The sequence below is a fragment of the Neopelma chrysocephalum genome, unplaced genomic scaffold (genome assembly GCF_003984885.1).
Source record: "Neopelma chrysocephalum unplaced genomic scaffold, ASM398488v2 Primary Assembly neopelma1_59, whole genome shotgun sequence".
Lineage (NCBI taxonomy): Eukaryota > Metazoa > Chordata > Aves > Passeriformes > Pipridae > Neopelma > Neopelma chrysocephalum.
The window spans coordinates 31,391,356-31,410,544 of record NW_020897714.1 but is presented as its reverse complement, the minus strand read 5'-3'; the positions used below and the strand labels follow the sequence as shown (position 1 = coordinate 31,410,544).

The 19,189-nt window shown below is 43.7% G+C and overlaps 1 protein-coding gene across 1 annotated transcript in view; it reads left to right on the top strand.

The window, feature by feature from the left end:
• The first annotated feature begins 955 nt into the window (after positions 1-955).
• The window catches only part of SOX5 (SRY-box 5), a 641,934-nt gene continuing 623,700 nt past the window's right edge, over positions 956-19,189 (top strand). The window contains exon 1 of the mRNA XM_027680806.1: positions 956-1,039. The gene's annotated coding sequence lies outside the window, so the exon portion shown is untranslated. The remainder of the gene's footprint in view (positions 1,040-19,189) is intronic.

The following is a 19,189-nucleotide window of genomic DNA, read 5'->3' as shown; positions in this document are numbered from 1 at the left end:
CTACGGGCGGACAGCCGCCACCCCCCTCCTCAGGGGACAGCGAGGATGATGATGGTGGTGGTGGTGGCGATGGCCGTTCGCGGGGGTGGCGGGCGCGTCACTTACCGGTGGCCGCCGCTCAGGGCCGCCCCGGAGCGCGGCGGGGCGGGCGGGGAGGAGGTCGGGGATGGTTTGAGGCAGCCCTGGAGCGCCAAGGGGAACTCCCTGCGCAGCCCCTTCCCCGCTACCGCCACCTCGCCTTCCTCCTCCGCCTCCTCCTCCTCCTCCTGCCTGCCGGGGTGCTGGCGGCGGCCAGGCGCGGCGCGGCGAGCCTCCTCTCCTCCCCCATTGTTCCCGGTCTCCCTCTCGTTCTCCTTTTTTTTTTTTTTTGCCTTTTGTTATTTGCACTCGCATTGTGTTGGTTGTCTCTGAAGCCGCCTCATGACCAGCAAAGGGATTTCACCTCGTCCTTGAGAGACAGAGAGAGAGAGAGAGAGAAGGGGGAAGGGGTGGGAAGGAGGGGGAAAGGAAGAGCTCACCAAACACCCATCTCCCAGTCCCTCCCCGCACCTCTGCCTCTCCCCACCCCGCCAGTGTCTCACTTAGCACCCCGCGCCCGGAGGAGACATGACAGACAGCGGGTAGGTGCGCGACCGCCGCCGTTTTAACTTTATCCTCGCCGCGGCTGCTCGCCGGGGGCGGCCGCGCTCCGCGCCCCGCGGGGCCCCCCGCGCTCCGGGGGCGGGCGGGGTGGGCGCCGCCGGCGGGGCGGGGGAGGCGGCGGGGCCGGCTGTCAGCGCAGCTCGCTCGGCTTCCTCCCGGGCGCTCGCACACCTCCCGAAGTTTGGCACAACTTGTCACGCCCTCCCCCCTTCCTCCTCCTTCTCCTCCTCCTCCTCCTCCTGCTGCTGCCGCCGCCGGGGCTGGGGGCGGGCGGGGGCGGTCCGGCCGCGGTGCCCGCGCGTGTGTGGCGGGGCAGCGGCTGCTCCGCGCCCTGCCCAGGCATGGCTCAGCCCTCGGGATCCCGGCGGAGCCGGCGGACAGGAAGCTTTAAATTATTGTAATTGCCTCTCCGTGCGTGAGTGCCGAGCAGCGGCGGCGGCCGCCGCGCCGCTGCCGGGGAGGCGCGCAAGGGGCGAGCGGGGGGCACGGCGGGCACCGCACCGGCACCGGGAGGGGGGCACCGGGAACAGGCTCTGTGCGTGTTTCTGCCAAGCACCTTCCTCGCTTCTGCCCGAGCAGGAGGGTGGCTCTGCGGAAGGGGCTGAAGGCTCTGGGTTCGCTCGTTTCGGCTGCTTTCCCCTCAAAAAGAAAGCGGGTCAAGGGGGGAAAAGCGACCTCCCGGTCAGGGTGCGGAGCGCGGCCGCGCTCGTCCCCGCGGATCCCCAGGCACTGGCGGTGGGAGCGAGCGCTGCCTTCTCAGAAAAGTTAGGGGACTTTATTCCAGCCCGACTGCGATCCTAGAATAACCGGAGCCGCTTGCCGGGAGGAACGTGATCGGCTTTTCCCAGGGGATGGCATGCTGCCTCAGCCCTGTACTTTGGTCAAGGGTAGAACCAATAGCGAGCTGTGGGATTTTGGGTAATAAGTGTGGGAATCTGCAAGAGGAGTAGGTCTAAGAGTGATTTGTTTTCTTACTGCTCATGAATAATGGCCTCGAGCTTTTTTTTTTTTTTTTTTTTTTAAACCAGCAGGCCAACGAAATAGGCACGTGGGAGATTTGTAGGCGTTCAACATCGCGATCATCATCAACAACAACAACAATACAGTAGGGACGTTCGGGGGGATGGTGTCAGATGAGAACTGTTTTCTCTGAGAGGCTGGTATCACACGCTGGCACAGGTAGCTTTTGCTGTCGTTGCTAACACTTAACTCTTGTAAAAGGAAAGCCGGCAATATCCTAAAATTAGGCAATAAACGTTTTTGGTGTTTTTTTTTTTTTTTAACTGCATTTTGCTCCATCTCTGTCAAGGAATGGAATATTAACTTTAGTTCAGATTAGAAAAGGAAGTTTGACTCCAGCTGTAGAACTGTAGAATAATGTGTTCTGGCTTTCATCCTCCCAGTTGAAATGCAGCTAGCTGTCTGGAGCCTTGCTGAAGTGAGCCACTCAGATTAAAAAGCAACTCTTATAAATGAGGAGCTACTACAAAGTTCTTCATCAAAATATCTTATCACCTTAAACTTACCTGAGAACAGCTACCTGTATCTGCTGCTATTTATATGTCCTCTTAATCCTTCCCAGCCCTGGAAATACATTATTGCCTAAGAAATGAAGTCTTTGCCCTGCAAAATATACTATTTACAGCTATTAAACTGGAATTGCAAAGGAAGTTTTTTTTAAATTTGTCTGTAATATCTGATCATGTTAGAGCCAGCTTTGTTTTATGAGGTTTCTCCAGCTGAAGAGGGAGAGGCTGGCATGGATGTGTTGCATTTTGCGAAAGGATAGCCTGTCTGCTCTGACAGGATTTGAACATGAAAACCCAATAAACACATGGTCATTATGCACGGAAAACTCGCAGCAGAGCTTTCTGATTGCACTTAGACTGTTTTGGTTGAGAGTTACACTAAAGGGAGCACAAGACTTGAAAGCTGCAAGTGGCTTGTGTAAACAGATGGACATTTGAGATGTACTGATGGTTTCGAGTTGATTCAGTTGACATGTGGGTGCACATGTATTTAATTTAGCCTAGTATAAGTTTTTTGTAAGCAATGGAAGCTCACACACGCTTTTTAGGAAGAGAGTAAAAGCACGTGAGTTTTGTCTGTAGGTGTTGGAGCTCCCGCTGTAGAGGTTCTTAGGGACTGATATTGTCCTGATGTCGTGATCTTGTAGGACCAGATGAGACTGAACAGAGAACTTACTTAGGTTACTTAGGTTTTCACTTAGGTGCACAGGTAGCTTGAGGTTGAATTTTGAAATGGTGAGGTGCCCTTCTGAGGTCTCTGTGCTGAGAGAACATGAAAGGGCTTAAACATACATCTTGCTGCGCTCTTATCGTACGTGCTGCTTGCCAGAACCAGTTAGGTTGAGCAATATCATTAAACTGTCAGACCTATTGTTTACAATGGGATAGTTCCTCAATGCTCAGGATGAAGAAACACAGCAGTTTTCTGTTACTCATCGTAAAAAACGTACCGCCGCGTTCCAGGAAGGTTTGTGAGTGGCGAAGCTGTCGCTGCATAAGGCACGGGAGGAGATCGGGACTTGGCATCCCCAGCAGTGCTGCTGCACGGCAGCGTGAGTGTGCAGGAGCTTTGTTTCTGCCTGCAGTTCCTACTTACCCTGAGATAAAACACTCTGATGTTGGCATATGGATACACCGAAAAAACCCCAGATCTCATTTGTTGAAAAATAAGAATTCCAGCATCTAGGAGAAAGTAAATTAACAGTCCTTCTAAAAATACAGCAGTTATGCTAAAATATTGCCAAAGCACTGCTCTGACGCTGTTGTAAGCTGTCATATTTTTGACCATTATAAATAGATTAGTATTATTGTAAGGATTTTTTTCCTATTAGCAAAGAAGTTTGGTGTTTTTCTCCCTGTTTTCTACATAAGGATCCTCATGTGTCCCCTGAACAGGCAGAGCTGTGCATGCATGGGAGATGGCAGGAATGTTGCTGGTGAGAAAGTGGGCTTCTGGGCCCTACGCCTTGGGAATGGCCCTTATAAAGCCTTTTAAGTTTGCTTTTCTGTAAACTTAGTTTTTTATAATCGGTTTTGCTTATATTTTCCATGTCTTCAAGACATTAGAGCTGGTCCGGTTAGTCACTTGAAATATATTTTGTAGTCAATTCAGACCCAAATTTGGTTTAGACAGCATTTGAATTGAAGCCTGAAACAAGAGTGAGCTCCTCTTCGGTGGCACTGAAGAACTGGGGGATTTTGGGAGTTTTCTTCCTTTTTCAACGATGTGCTCAGACCCAATTAGGTAAATTTTCTTTCAGTTTTGTGACCAAACCGTAGGATTAGGGAAATCGGGAGCCAGCTCTGTTTCCTTTTGGGAAATATACTAACAGATAAGAACATTCAGGTTAACACTATAGCATTAGATTTGCATCCTGCTGCTGGTCATGCTGCACTTCCACCTTCTTTGGACATTGCGTGTAGGGCACAGGCTACAGGTAAAGTGGGTTTCCGATGATTTGCGTGCAGCCTGTTAAAGCAGCTCGAGTCCACGTGCTGCTGAGTATAAAATGATCGCTTTTGCAGTGCCTTTCCTCATGTCTCCAGCCTCTTCAGGCACGTGGTGAAAGCACAGACGCAGGCACGCGCACGGTACATTCTGTGTACGTAAAGCGTGTTGTCTGAACAAGTTTTTGTTGCTTACAGAGCACTCATCCTTTCTGGTTGCACAGCTTTCTAGGTGAGGAGACCATACGCTTTGTGACAGCTTGAGGAGGGTCTCCTGTAATATTTCTGACAGCTTTATTTTCTGTCTCCTCCAGCCACTCTCTTTTCCTTTGAGCAGCAAGAGTAGATTGAAACGCAGGTAATACATAAGAGGATCCTTTAATATTGGCTATTTTCAGAGGCACAAAGGACAATTACTTTCTCTTCCTACTAACCTCCTGCTGGCTTACTAGCTGCTTGGGAGGCTAGTGATTTTAAGAATACCACTTTACCCAGTGCATCAAATACGTAGCAAATCTTTGCTCACCAAGATCCTAGTTCCTACATCCCATGGTAACACCAAAAATTGAACTTGAGTGGCCCAGAGCGCCAGCTCCTACTGTGAAGACTCATACAACCATCAGCACTTTTTAGAGTTAAATTTGATCCATTTGATCCATCCTGAGCAGTGCTGACAATTGCCAGCTAAAAGACCTTTCAGTGAATTGTCCTTTAACAGAAGTCTTTTTTTTCTTCCCTCCCATTTCCTGTTGTTCTTTTAAATAAAAAGAAATCCTGGTGACAAAGCTAAAGTGTATTCTGTGATTATTGTTTAAAGAAAGAGTATTTACCTATATTTCAAGGAAGTGAATTGCCTGAAAATTGCAGGTCAAAACTGCAAAATCTCAAGGAAAAAACCCTGTACTATTTAAATCATGTATTTATATACTAGTATTTGTTTCTTTGAATAATTATAGGTAAAATATATGGGAGAGTCTGTCGTCTGTACTGTATTAATACTGTATTGATCTGATGAACACTGAACACTTAGACCCATCTTTTTTGGTTTGTGAGCATGTCCTGAGAGAAGCTGAGCAAGCTCAACTGGCCAATGCAATTTGATGGTATAGTTTTACAGAAGAGGAGCTAAATAAAACCACATCACTAAGAGGAGTGATTTTAATTGCAGTCTCCTGGTCCCTGGAAGGGTGGTTCAGGTTTTACTAAAAGGTCTTGGGAAAGCTCACTTCTTGCTCAGTAGGCTTACATTTGCTACATGTGGTACTTGACTTTGCCAGTCAAAGCCTAGGGAGATCCTTAAGGTATAGCTGGAGTATTAGTAAAATTCTATTTAAGGTCCTGCTCTTAGTGGCAGTGATGTTAATGTGTTTAATTTAATTTAAACCCAGATTTGCAGCACTGGCTTTTAGGTTAGGCAGGTTAGAAGGTTGGCTAGGACAGCAAAGAAATGATGGGATAGGGTGAAGTTGCCCGCTTGTGGTTGGGCTCCTGCTGCTCTAAGAAGTTGCTTTGCCCATGTTTTCTGTGGAGAGGGGACAAAATTCAGGTAAGCTTGCTCTGCTCAGAAGGTTTGAAACAGTTGTAAATATGGCTTGCAGTATCATCAGTTTCTATAGGGATTAAGGGAATAAAACAGGTTTAAATTCAACTGAGTGCCATATTGTGGTTTGTAGTAGTCAGTCTAAAGATACATTTAATTAAACTGGTTCAATTTCTAAACTAGGATTATGGAGTCTACCTTTTACACTGCTATAAAATCCTTGTGTATGAGTAGGCTTTCAGTGTCATGAAAAAGGCTGGGGGACACAGTTGTAATCCTCAGCTAACCAATTAAATATTTACTTAATAAGGCTCTAAAAGTTAATTTTACAGTCCATTTTTTAAAAAAATGAAAGTAAAATACCTATTATATGGCTAAGTCAGTGCCTTTAGTCAGTGAATAGAAGAGTTGCTTTTCTTAGCTAGTAACACCCTTTCAATGTCACAACTGACTTCTAGGGGGAGATTAGTCCTAATAGACCAGGTTTATATTGAAAAAGATTCAGAAACCATTAGAGAAGAGAAGAAAATTAGAAAATGAATGGTTTTTGAGTGGTTTCAGAGCAGACTGAATTAAAGCCAGATACTGACTTCTGCGTTAAAGAATTTTTTACAAAAACAGAGAAAATACCTATTCTGTAACAGTGATTAATCCACCAAATCACACTCTGGTGGAGTCTCCTCCACTGACTCTGGAAGGAGCCTGGGGACATTGAGGTTCCCAGGGAAAGGCAGCTGTTGCGGTTCTCCATGTGCTGTCTTTACGTGGCATCCAGTAGCACACAACTGTCTTTTCACTGAAATGAGATTGTTCCTTATGCCATGACATTAAAGATCATTTGACTCATGCTAGTATAGAGACAAATGCATAAATAATAACAAGGAATGCAATATATGTGTCAATTACACTTCTGTTTAATAATAAATTGAACACATCTGCTATGAAGGGTACGCAAAAAAAAATGTAAGAAGCATATTCAGTCATAGAAAAGTGAATGTGTTAATGCAAAATTCTGCTTTACAAATTCAAATCTGGGAGAAGAGCGTGTTTGGTGGGAGATACTGTGCTCTTTGCTGCGCTTCAGATTGATTTTATATCTGTAATTGTATGCAGGCAGCTGCCAGAAGCAGGACTTAACGATTCTGAGAAAACCAAATGATTTGTTCCGATTCCTGGGAACACGGGTTTGTTTGGCGGCACCGTGGTGCATTAAGTGCGTTGTGGTTGAGATTAACAAATGTAGGACAATTAATTAGTTCAGGTTTGCGAGTCAGGAGTAGATTACTTGGTCAATACACGCACACGTAGGGTGAGCCTTTCAGTTCGCGATGAAACTTGTTGCTGAGATCGTTTTCGTGCCTCTTGCCGACAGTCAGAAGAGACAGAGCTGGAGGAGAAATAGTGAAGTGCTTGTCACTTCTGTAAAATAGTTTCCAATTGAAACCTGAAATTATATATAATGAGGCATTCCTATAAAACAGGGTTGCCGTAGGTAAGTAGCAGTTTGCATGGGATGATGGAAGTTTTGCGACTGTAGAGGAATAATATTAATTCTCAGGAGAGATTACAAATGAGTAAATGCTGATGAATATGTACAAATGTGTATGTGTGAATTTAGTGCTTCTGAAAGGCAATTGACAGTTCTGGAAACCGAGGGCCTCTCTCTGCCAGGAAAGTGCTGTGGAGGAAAGCAGCACAGTAAAAATGTGTGGTGTATCCCCAGTGCAGTGACCAGGGGTGTGTTCTGCAAGCAGCCCTGGCCAGGGTGAGGAGCAGTCACAAGATGTCATTAGACCTGAAGTTGTGTCAGTTATGTTAGATACTAGAAAAACGTACTTCACCCAGAGGGTGGTTGGGCACTGGAACAGGCTCCCCAGGGAAGTGGTCACAGCACCACGCCTGGCAGAGTTCAAGAAGCGTTTGGACGATGCTCTCAGGCTCATGGTGTGACTCTTGGGGATGGTCCTGTGCAGGGCCAGGAGTTGGACTCGATGATCCTTGTGGGTCCCTTCCAGCTCGGCATATTCTGCTTTTCTGTGGTTCTGTGATCTTGCTTTATATAAAACATGATCTTTGAATGAGAGCAGTATGTGTGTTTTTATGAGGAGTAACAGAGGGGAGGAAAGTAAGACAGTCTTGCACCTTCTACTACATGCCCCGCTGTTCTTTTAATAACTCATGCATTGCGTTGGTACAGAAAGTGGCTCCTAGTGAGAAGTAACAAGCTGCAATGGGGTAGAAAATGGAGAAACCAAGAGATTCTGATCCTTAAAGGTATATTGGAGGTAAAGGCATGGGTACTGCGGCGTGAACAGCAGCAGCAGTTACATACCCAAGCACCTCTGCAATGCACGCAAATACAGTGTAAAGAAGTAGGAGGCAACATGGAGGAAAAATGCTGTTACTCAATAGGATAAAGTTTTAAGGATGCAAGATTTTTCTTTTTGCTTTGCTTAGTTTTAAATTCTGGGGTTTTATGTATAAGAAAAAGGAAAATGTTTACATGTATAACTATGCAACTTTCTAGAATGATTTTTATCTCAACACCTGAGTGTGAGTTGTAGAGGTGTGATTTATGGCCCTGATTAAGAATAGTATTAGAATATAGGCTTAACTTTAGAAATGTGGCTTAGTTCATTTAAATTCAGCAAAAGGTGAGTGTTTACACAAGTGCAGTGTTAAAAAAGTGAGATTTCAATGCAGCTAAAGTCTCATTTTTGGAGGTAGCACAGTTGACCTTCGGTTTGATTTAGGTGTCTAATGAAAGGAACAAAGAAAAAAGTTCATTTCCTAAGTTACCTGCATTGTTAAACATTGTTTTGAAAACCCACAGGGATTGTGACAAGTGAGTGTAAGAGGTGTCTTCCAGGACCTCCGATGACTGCAGGATTCACATGGATTCCAGTTTTAAGGAGTGATGTTGAGGGCATTTTAAATGGTTAAGAATAGTAGCAGATATTGGCTTCTCTAAGTCCTTGTATGGTTTAGTTGCCTTTCATATTCCTAGGAATGTTAGTCGGGTGCTACCTCTGGAGGCATCTGCACGGGCAGGACCGGAGCTACCAGCAAATAGGGACAGCCAGAGTTTTGTGTGGTTGAGTCTCGAAAACCTTCATGGACAGATGTGCCAAAACCTACCTGTGCAGTGCTTGGGTTTTTTTAGTAGGTTGTATTTTTCTCAGTGTATTTCACTCTGTGTTATGTTGCTGTTAAGTACAACTGTGTTAGCTTTATGATGCTTTCTGGTCTTTTTTTCCTGATTGGATATAGTAGATCAATAATGTGAATATGTGTAGGATCTTCATGAAGCAAATCCTTCAAGGCTCCCTCTGTCAGTGGAGAGAAGGAGGTTCCTGCAGAAAGTACTGCAGAGAAAGAGCTTCCATCTCCCCATTGACGGTGATAGGGACGATTCACCTCATGAGGCCAAACTGTGCGTGTGAGAGCAGAGCCTGAAGAGACAGGAGGGAAGCATTTTGGGCCTGGTGTTGTACCTGCTGCCGTCAGGGCAGGCTTGGCTATTTGTTTTAGTCTGTTGATGCTAAAACTCTGAGGTGGTGAGCCTGTGGAAGCCATAGCTACTTGAGCGTGCATCCACATGGGATTTCAAAACTGCAGAAAGCAGGTTGGCAGTCGGTGTTCAGTGGTGTTGGATGGTCTTGGGAACACAGCTGTTTCCAAAGCCAGCTGTTTAAAAAAAAAAACAAAAAAACTTTCAAAAAATCTGACTGAAGCATTGCAAGTTTTGCTATTAGTTTCCTTTATTTACTGGGACAAGGTTTAGCTCTCTTTCCTTGCTGTTCAGAAAGCGTGGAGTCTTTTCAGTGTCTTAATAGGTTTTGGTTCAGCCCCTTGTACTGTTTCCCACATAGAGCTTTTGTTTCTTACAGTTCCAGCTCTGGAGAGCAGCGAGTGGGGTGTTTCTGTGGAGCTGTGGACTCAAACATGCAGCTTAAAGAAAATGAGGATGTGTGTGGGGAGGTAAATGAAAGTATATTGTTTTTTGTAAAGTGTCACCTGCAATGCGCTTTTAAATAAACCCCTCTATGGCCACGTATGGGTTTTTTTCACTTGAAAGACACTATCTCCTTCTTCTAAACATTTGCACAGCAAAGTAATGCATTATTGCATTTTCATAAATAATTGAAAAGCAACTTAAAAGAAAGTAGGCCAACAGAAAAAAAAAAAAGAAAGTGTCGGTTTCAAATTTGAGAGAAGAAAAATATGTTTCCTTCTTGGTAGCAAGTCAGTTAAATGTTATTAAATCCCATTCTCCCACCCTGACATGACCAAAGACAAATCTGAAAATTGACGGTTTCATTTAAAAGAGAGAGAAATGGGGGAAAAGGAATGCTGAGTTTGGTTTGTCTCTACTTTTTTTTTTTTTTAACCCCCCCCCCCCCTTGGTAAGAAAGGAATTGTGACCCCTTATCAGTTTGGAAGTGACTGAGGAGCAAGTCTCTGGAGGTCTCTTGTGTTGGCTTTTCAGCGCCGTTTTCCGTGCTGGGCTGTAATAATGTAAGTTATTTTAGAACTGTGCATACGTTAGTGTTCTGGCGCAGCATGATACAATAATGTGTGAAAAAGCATAAGATCACACCTTGGTGAAACTTGCAGATTTCCTGCATAATCCGACAGTGAGCTCTTGTCAGGTTTTGACTATATGTAAAGTGAGAATAAAGTTTCCAGAAGCAAAGCGCAAGCCTTGGATGCATTTTGAATGGCTGTGCAGGGATTTTGGCCCTGACATGGTTCCGAATGTGCCCGACTTTAAGCACTTTAGTCCTGCCGTAGCCAGTGAGTCTCCTTCAGTGCTCAAAATTTGGCAAGTGCTCTGAGCTCTTCACCGAATTGTAGCTTTATTTTTGCCAGTGCTGGGGAAGATCAAAGAGCCGGCGTAAATAATTCCTTTAAAAACAGTGGGTGACATGAACAGTTCTCATGTAACTTGCGGTGTGATGTATCTGGTGGCAGAACCACGTGCTGACTGTGGGAGTGGTTTGTGGCCATGGGTCTCCTCATGGGGCCACGGGCCCGTTGGTCTGAGCTGGTGTGGCCAAGAGAAGCCGTGCAGGTGGCACGTGAGAACAAACTCGGTTTCTAATGCACTGAGTGCAGGATTAGGACCAGCAGGGGCTGTGCCTGGGCTCTGGCCATCGGTCTGTGCTGTATCAGAAGTTAGAAGGAATTGCTGGGTGAGGTTCTTCTGTCAGGCCGGAGGTCTGACTTGGGAGTCCTAGCTGTCCTTTTTTGTCCTGGAGATCAATAGATCAGTGATTGCTCGTTATTAATGTGTTACTTTAAGATTAGAGCTGCTCAAAGGGTAGACCCCAGTGATGGTGAACTTCATGCAACTTATCTGTCCTCCAGAGCAAAAAATGTGCATTCTCTCCTGCTTTCCTCCCAGCTTTACTCCATCTCCTTTTATTTTTTATCACCAGTGTGGCTGTATTTCAAGTCCCTGCCCACCATTTCCAAAATGTGTGATACATTTGTTAAGGATTTGGAATTTGGGATGCTTCGATATAACTTTGTGTAGGTTTTATAGAAACACCTGACGTGTATGTTTAGTTCCTAAACACCTTCTGTGCTTGATTTATCCTCACAGGTTGTCAAGGTATTCAGATGACCTGAAACTGAGGAAGTGAGAGGGAGCTCAGCTGGCAAAAGTCTGACATTGAGTCTGACTGCGGCTCAAATTTGTTTTGCAGAGTTGAGCCCAGGCTGCGTAGGCGGTGAAGAAAGCCTTCTTCACTTCACCATTGTATCCAAAAAGCCTTGAGCAGCATCATTTCTTTGCAGGTGATGAATAACCTAGTTAGCTCACATTGTTTCAATCCAGTGACAGTTCTCCTCTGAGGAGGCATGGTGGTAATTTGTAAGGGTAGGTTCATGTTCAGGCTCAGTGATGGAGGCATTCTGGTGGTTCTTTGGTAGGTCTTCTGGGCCAGAGAAGCCACGCCATCAGCCATCTGACAGGCACCACCATGCACTAGTTCCTTCTTTACATTACACTGTTTAACGTGGCTCAGCAGCTTGGCTTTTAATGAAGCAGGTTCACAACTTTTATTGTATCTTTTAAGGTCCTGTGGCAATTGTGATCACCAGAGGCAGGCAGATCTTGAGATTAAATATGTGGAGGATGCTTATAAAGTGGTGTCCTTTTCTCACATTGCAGAATTTCCTTTCCCTTTGGACCAGTGTCTCTTAGGGCATAAGGCCTGCCTTGGGAGGTGTCTTGTGTGGGTTGAAGGAGGACTTTCTGGGCAGAACACAGAGTCGTGTTGTTGATACAGCACCGTGCGCATCATTGTTTGTGTTATTACTGTTTGACATATCTGTATTTGTAAGAACAGCATATTGATGACTGTGTGTTAAAACTCTGTCTTTTAGTGCCTCGTTTTCTTTCCGAAAGAGGAAGAAAGCTACATTCTTTCTCAGAAATACACAGAATTACATTGGAGCAAGTACTAGTGCTGTGTTCATACATGATCAAATTCTGGAAGATTAGGGCACGGTGTATAAATTGCCTTCATGTTCGTTGGGTTAGCAGCTGTCAAATAAGTGATTACAGGCGTTGGCATAGCTCTTCTTTCCATAATCGCTGTGAAACAGGGATGGAAATGTAACAGATGCCATTTAATATGGACCAGCACCTAGGTTCTTTTTCTGGGTCTGGCTCTTTTTGCCTCATGGCCAAAATTTCTTAGTATCTTTTTTGCTTGAATTCCTCAGTACTTATAAATGGAGATAATAGTACTCACTCACTGTACAGGAGATTTCTGAAGCTGTTTGTTAAATCGTTTGAGATCCTTTGATGAACAATATGAAGTATATGCAATAGCAATAATGATAACATTAATTAAAAAAATACTGTTGAGGTTGAGGAAAATTATTGCTCCTCGATGAGTTCTGTTTTGCTGGGTAGTGTTAACCTTTTGCAGGAAGTAATTTGGTCCAAGACTGTGTTGGGGTGTCATTTCCTGGGATTTTTTAATTTGTTAACTGACAAGGCTTTTTGATACCAGGCACTACACTTGAAGTCCTGTTGAAGAGCAAATGAAGTGTTGTGATGCTATTTTTTGCAGCATAGGAGTCTATGGTGACTCATTTAGTAATGCCTGTGACAGATTAAAAAAATGAAATCAGTGACTCCCAGTGAGACGGATGCACTGAGCCAGACCCTATTTGAGAATTATTTGCTGCACTGTTAAGACCAAAGTACACATCTTCCCCCTCCCCCCTGAAGGAATCCAGCTTATCATGAAATGTTTATCAGAGCCATATAAACATTTCTCGACTGCCGAATTTTGAAGGGAAATTCTTTTGGTCTAACATATGTATTGCAAGCAAAACTCTTCACAGATTTTTTAAAAATATATAATTAGCTTGGTTGCAGCCCTACTCATTACCAAGCATGCCAGCATCTGGCAAGGGTATGGTGATCTGGGAATTCACTGCTTGAAGCCTTGGAACAAAGTGTTCTGATCCGACCCCAGGCAGCGAGTCCAGGACTTGAACTGGAATCTTCAGGAGCAGAGAAGTCTTAAGTGTCTGGAAAATTGGCCTGTTGAGTCACCACACAGGCACTAAAACAAAACTAATTTTAAGCAGGTCAGAGTTCAGTGATTCCCTCTGGAATCTAATTTTTTTTTCCTTAAAAAAAAAGAAGTCTCATGTTTTAAGTGAAAAGGGTCAAAGTTGATGCACTGCTACAATTTTTGAATGCTTTCCCTTAAGAACAGCCACCCAGGCTAGGATTAGCATGAAGGGCTGCTAGGCTGGCACTTCAGTGTCTGGGTTAAAAATATTTTAAAGCAGTAAATGCAGTCAGAACGGAGAGAGAGATCCCTGGGAGCCTTCCTATTCAAAAATGTGCGAGCTCAGGGCAGCAACTGCAATGTAATTTAGGGCAGTATATGCTTCATAGCTTTGGAGAATATTGCCTCTTGTTAATGTTGCATTGGAGGACAGTGGGATAGTAGTAATTTTAGAAAGGTGGTGTTCCTGTTTGTTTTACATTGGAAACTTCAGAATAAATAAAAAGAAGCATCAATTGAGGAAGAAATGTAACTGCCGAAACCCAGCAATGAATCCACCTCTGAGCAGGCTGTAGAAACGAGAGGGGAAAGAGAGTATAGAAACATTTTCGTGGGAATGCAGCTGCAAAAGGAACTTAGCAGACAAAGACAAAATCAGGTACGTACTTTAAAAGGCATGTGGGCAAACTTTTGTCTGAGAGCCCAGTGAGGAGCCTGCTCACATTAAATTACAAAATGTTTGGGGCGATCAAATGACAGAAAGCCTGTATTGCTTTTCCATTGCTGAAGAAGAGGGACTGTCTATAAGCAGGGATGATTCAAGTAGCTGTTTTAAAAAAAAATACTTGAGAGAGTGAGAGAGATTTTTCGTTTCCATTCCTTTATTAAGACGATTTCCTTCTTTTTCTCTTCGGGTCTTGCAGAGTTCCCTTTACATTTGCAAGTGAAAGGGATGGGGTCTAGGCTACCTAGGGAAGCTTGAATCTGAACTCTGTTTGTGAGCTTGGTGATCTCTGTTTATCTCTTAGGAAATAGTCCTGCTTGCACAACAGGGCAAATGCAATGTGCAGATGTCAGAGCTGCTAGAGCAGAGAGGGCTGTCTAGGAAAAGCAATGCCAAACCTAATGGCCACAGTGGAAAAATAGCAGATAGGACTTCAGGCTTTGCTTCCTCCCTGTGCCTTCCCATGGCTGTAGGCAAATCTCTAGGCCAAACAGAAAGCTCCTTATTCTTTGTAGTGAGTTGCAGCTCCTGCAAACTGTACTGCTGATAGGAGGATGTTTTTAGGAATGGTTACCCACATATGGGTTCAAAGATTTGTGCTCTGGTCATCAGTGCAATAGTCAGAATGGTCTGAAAAGTAATACCTATTCCACAGGACTTCCCCTTCAATGTGCAGTAATCACTGAGTATCTGGTTTTGGGAGTGAAGTTGCTATGAAGCTTAAATTTATTAGGACAACCTCAGTCTGCCTTGCTACTACATGAAGTTATTGGAATGTTTCTCCTTTGTATTCCGGCAGGTATACAATGCATGGGGATTAGAATGGGGGGATGTGTGAAGCCTTGAGATCCAATTTGTCTTCCAGGTTACAGCAAGACTCCATTTTTCCCAGACTTAACAAGTAGCAACCATAGTTTACTAAAATATTTATTTATATCTAGTGAAAACTTACTGACACGCAGTTGCTTTTGTGTTTAAGATCACAGTTTATAGCCCTTTGAAGTCTGCATGTCTGAAGGAAAAAGAAGTGCTTAGGATAAGCTGAACTTGAATTAATCATGTAGGCAGGTAACAGATTGAATTTGTGGTGTGGCTCATTTTGCTAAGGGAGTAAGTCAAGCAATGAGTAATGCTGGGCCAACTTGTATCACAACAGGAGGTGATGTAGCTTCAGTGCAAGGTAGCGTGGTTCACTGAATTCGAATTATTCACCAGTTTTCCAAACTTCAGGGATGATGGTGGTTCTGAAGAAAAAAAGTTATGATTTGGAATTGTGAAGCTGGAATAAGTCACATGGATTTCCAGCCCTGATACTTTAATCTGCAGTGATTTCAAACTTGAAAACTGCAAATTGTTTAAAGGTTTGGGTTTATATTTTCATTTTTGAATGATATATTTCTTTTTACTAGTATGCGACCCAGTGGAAACTTTGCATTAAGGAAGAGCTCTAGGGAGCTAAGAGGCAGACCGTGTTTTGGGTAGTTTCCAAATATAGTACCGACTTTGTTTGTTTGATCTCTGCATTAGTAATTCCACAGTTATCCTTATATCCAGCCCCTTTTAAGTCTTCTCTTAGCGTAAGAGAGTTGTAGCATGTGCATGCTGTGCTGATCCTTTTTGTTTAACTGGCGATGCTTTTGTTCTCAAACTAGCTATCAGAATATGATGGGTCAACAGGATCGTTCTCTTTATCACACAGCACACCTGAAATATCTGCTTAGGTAGTGCCTGTGATTTCTCAGCAAATATTCAACCCAGTAGGGAGCTGCAGGACTCACCTCCATCTCCCAAGGGTTAACAGTAACCTATAATAATAATCTTGTGGCACAAAAATGCTTCTTTTTATGCATTACCTATTTCCAGAGGCCTAATTTAGGTTTTGTATCAAAATGGATATCACAAGCGCTTGAGCTTCCTGCTGGGAATGAAAGTGCTACCGAGAGACTTTGTGCTCTGTTATTCTCATGGTGTCCGGGAGGAGTGAGGAGGCAAGGAAACAATTGCTGATATCTGTAGCAGCAAGTATAAATAGTAGCAGGATGGGTTGTAGAGGTAAAATAGTTTGACAGCATTGTTCCTGTGAAAGCCTGGCCTTTGCTCTTGGTAAGAATATATATATATGCATGTGTGGAAATACATGTGTTTTCATATATGGGGCAAATTAACATATCGACAAGAAAAAAGTTGGGTTTGTTTTGTAACTGCACAAAAATTTCACCTGTCATCAAAAGAAAAAAGTATTGTCATGGAGTAAAGTGAGATTGTGTGTTCATGTTCAAGTACACAGGCAGCTACGCTCAAGTGTGCTGTGTGATGAGCACACGTGTGTCCCCGCTCTCTCTGCGCGCATTTCGTGCCAGATTCTGCTGTAGATCCAGCGGAACTGTTTCCATCAGTTACTTTCCTTAAGGATCTGTCTGTTAAATGTTTTCACATACAAAAAAAAAATCATGTTTGGATTTTTTGTTGTTGTTGTTGTAAGGAGTTGAAACAAGAAAAACAGAAGCTGGATTTAAAATTTTATTTTGAGGTCAGAAATGCTTACCGAACACCCAGATAGTTTCTTCCTCCCTAGTATTGATTTTCCATTGGAAGCACATGTGGGAGAAGAAGGAAGATTTTAACAAAACCTACAAAAGACTTGTGTTTCTGAATTTCCTGGCAGTTGCTATTTTTTCTTGCTATTTTGTGCAAGACTTAGTTGTATCAAATTTGTCCCACACCCGCTCTCCTCCTCCTGCTCTTGCCTTGCAGTCTGCCTCCTTCTCTCTCTGATCCCTGCTTTGGGCAGGAGGGCAGTTCCTGCTGGAGAACCTATTCTTTTTGCTCAGTCTCTGGAAGGAAAGTGTTCCCAGGGTTCCTGTTGCTCTAGTGTGGCAAGTGCTGAAGTGCTCGCCTGGCCAGGTCTAACTGGGCATGGTGGTGGGATCTGGTGGGGAGAGAGCAAGAGTCCTGCCCAGTCCCTAGTGCAGTTCTGCCTCGGCATGCTGGCCAGTCCATAAGCCATCCAAGTTGGATATTGGGGGTGCATGAATGTGTGTGTGCAGTGGCTTAAGTGCCGTGGGAATAGAGAGGGCAGAGCCAGGTCAGGCCTGGTGGGATTTATTCCATTGGTTTCAGCCCTGCACAAGTAGGGTAGTATTGGCTTTGGCCTGCAATCACCTGGCTGAGCATGAAAGTGGTCCTTGAGCAGAGCGGCATTCCCAATCCCAAGTGTGAGGGATGAGTGTGTGGTGGAGAGCATGGAGAGCACGAGCTGCGGCCCCGCTCTGCCGCTGAAGTGCTCCGGCGTGCTGGGTAAGTCTCTTGACCTTTTGTTCCTTGGGTTTCTTGCATTTAAGGACGTACAGACTTGCCGTCACACATGGGTGTTGCAAGAATTAATTAATTACCATTTGTACCGATTTGAAGACTTATAACCCTAAATAAGCAAGAACTTAATCAGTTATTTTTCTTCATATTTATGCTATAGGAAAAATCTACTCATTTATTTCCAAGCACATGACACACACAAACTATCTTCACACTTCTGAGTGAAGCTGGGGCTTGATGCCAAAGCTTTTTTTTCCCCTAGAGAATATGGTATACTCATACACTCAGATCGAATGGTACAACCTTACAACGGTTTCACTCGGGAGGTGGAAATTTTTTTTCTTTCTGTGTTTTTATACTCAGAAGCTGTAAATACCAGGCTCTTCTCTTCTGTCAGGCTCTTTGTCCTCATGACTGCACCCATTGCCAATGTCCTTTAGCACGTGAACTTGCTTCTTTGGAGTAGCTCTGACGAGTAAGCTGGATGTCTTTTTTTCCCCATATGTTCTGCCATCTCCTTCTACATTAATTATTGCACTTAAAGAATCTGGGAGTAAGGGAAGGAGAATGGATCAAAAATATAATAGGGGTGCTTGTCCCCTTTCATCCTCTTTTCTTTGTGTGTGGAGAAGCCCTTTAGTGTTTCAATTCAGGAAGGAGGAGTAACTCTTGTCCCACACCTGATCCAGCCCTGCAGAATGGCCATACAGTGCCCTGGTTTAATGTGGAACATGGAGACACAACGATGTGAAGGAAGTCAGAGTTTGTGGCTGTCTCTTTATTTGCCATCATAAGGGACTTAAATCAGAGCTAAGATTTTTTTCTTTTGTGTTTTAATTTCCTTTGTTTTAAGAAAGTATTTTTTAAATGAAGTGGGGGAGGAGAGTAATACGCCACTGACATGCTTTGGGATCTAAGGCTCCTGTGGACCCCATAGGATGTCAATGGACTCATTAAGATTTAGCCAAGTTTTATGCATTATTCATAATATACATTCACAGCATGCACCCTAAAGACTGTCTCCTGTGAATGCTTAGTCAGAATCATTTGCATTCTGTATTATGGATCCATAATATAGAATACATTTAGCTACGTTTTGGGTATTATCCTTTACACATATTTCCAGCCTTTACTGTTCTGGCATAGGCAGCAAATGTGTTTAAACAATAGCATGCAGTTATGTTTTGTTGCTCCATAAAAACTAATGCATAATAAGGGCCCCGATGAAAATTAATTATTGCATAAGAGGAATGGACAGGCTTTTTCCTCTTTGCAGCTTTAGTGACATTTTAAATTTACTTTTCTAACATGTTTAAGAAGTGTTTTAAAATCTGGGATGATATTTTGTAAATTTTGTGTTTCAAATACACACAAAAATCATTTTTGATGTGGAAGGTTGGCAGGTGATGAAACATCAAATTGAAGCTTAGATACTTAATAATCATAAGTGTCTTTTGCTGTAAGTTTACTCTAATCCTTCGAACATTATTTCTGCTGTACATGACAAGACGAAAGAATCAACAAAACACCACATCAGAAAATTAATTCTCTTCCTGTCATCTGAAGCACTGGAGCTTCTCTGTTTTCTTTTTCTCAGCTGCCAGTACATCATGGTGATGAGTCTGATCTCAGCTTTGCCACTGATCTACAGAGTGGCCCAGACGTGTTCCTTAGTATACCTCTGCCTTAGTTTCCCCATGGGAAATGGTGCTCCTTAAAGTCCTCTATAGTAGCTGTCTATTCAGATTTACTCCTCCAGCACCCTGCCACTGCCAATAGAGAATATTCCTGTGGGAAATAGTGATTTTCCAAGAAAGTAGGATTTCTTTTAGGGCCAAATTGCAGTAGAGGAAAGACAGGAAGGTGTGAGGATTATCTTGCTTGTGCAGAATTGGTTAAGGGATGATTTTTATGAAGTGTCTTCCATTTTGGGGACAGTGAAAATTATTCTAGT